Raw genomic sequence first — 1470 nt, 5'->3', positions numbered from 1 at the left:
CATCGGTCGGCAAGAGCCTCGCCAGCCATTCGAAGGCGATAATGCCTGGTGCGAAGTCTTGATTGCATCATTCTCATTATCCACAGTAGTAATTGCTTTTTCTGCTTTCCTTTTCGGCTGGCCGACCCCTCATGTAACCACGAGGTAGTTCCTGAGTACCTCTAGGCACGGACTATCCAGTCGCCGGGCCAGTCATGTCGCAAGTCGCCATCGCAGTGCGCGGGTTCGTGAGCTGTGGTAAACGGAGACATGGGGTATCTGATGGGAATTCTTTGCTGGCCCAAGCGGTGCTGACCCTAGACTACCGCGGTGCAAAAGATCCGGCAATTCAGGGTTTGGGCATTTGCGAGACCCATGTTGACGGCAAGCCAAGGACACAGTCCACTTTGGGGTTCCAACGGACGCGACGCAAGGGACGAATAAATAAACTTGCAAAGTTTGTGTTTGTTCGATCTCAATCCGGTCTTCCAGTGGCTTGTACTCTGCTTATTAGGTTGGCACCCCAGGATTTTGCGAGAGCACGCGGCTTAAACGCTTCAGGATCTTGACCAATGACCCCGGAAACGCCTCGTGTCTTTCGTCGTACAGTGCATTTGACAGAAGCCACTATCCCTTTCGTTGAATCACGCGGATCGCAAAAGATTGGCCCTCTAGCACTGGGGCTATCTAAGGTCGCCTGACGAGAAATATGTCAGCTGTAGACGCAGCTAGTAGTGGGTTGATAAATCGGCGAGGATACCAGTGGAACAAAGCCCATGATCGACGGGCCTGTCCTTGGCCCAGGGACGGGACGAAGAACGGGAAGAACGGGCATGACGGGCGCCGCCCACCCCAGGTGACGCGCCCGGGAAGAACCTCGCGGTAGAGGTCGGCGGACGAGCCTCGCTAGGGTGTATCCGTGCCTTCCTAGACCAAAGTAGGGGCTCTAATAAGGGGCCTTGAGATAGGCTAAGCGGGAGGGTGACGGCCGCAGCCGCCGAGCGAGCGTCCGTCGGGGTTCCTCGCTCGCTTCAGCCTGGCTCTTGACCAGCGAGCTGCTTTGGTCGAGTCTCGTGTGCAAGCAAACCTGTGGGCTACTGGGCGCGAGAAAGTTGCCGGCGTCGGCATCGGTCTCGGAACGGCCAACGAGACCGAAGAAGGCAAACGATAGCGGGATGACGAACAGTCAATTTCTGAGCCACCTTCGTTAGGTAGGTAAGGTAGCTACAAATCAGGGATGGGCCTACAATCCTGCTGCCCTGACGCAAAGTTGACAAGCGGAAGAATAATTTCTGCACCGGACGTCTCGCGACTGCATCGAAGAGCGTCGGACCACACATATGTGGTTTTGATATTTGGGCAAAAAGGCCCAAAAAGGGCTGAACCAACGGGCGATGGCCTCATGGCCGTGTAGATCCTCAAAGCCCACGCCCAAGCTGTATGTCTGAGTTGCGTGAAGGTGACTCTCCTGTAGGTAGGTAAGGTACGGTA

Source organism: Verticillium dahliae, genomic scaffold (assembly GCF_000150675.1).
Source record: "Verticillium dahliae VdLs.17 supercont1.12 genomic scaffold, whole genome shotgun sequence".
NCBI classification, from domain to species: Eukaryota; Fungi; Ascomycota; class Sordariomycetes; order Glomerellales; family Plectosphaerellaceae; genus Verticillium; species Verticillium dahliae.
Note: the sequence above shows the minus strand (reverse complement) of the source record.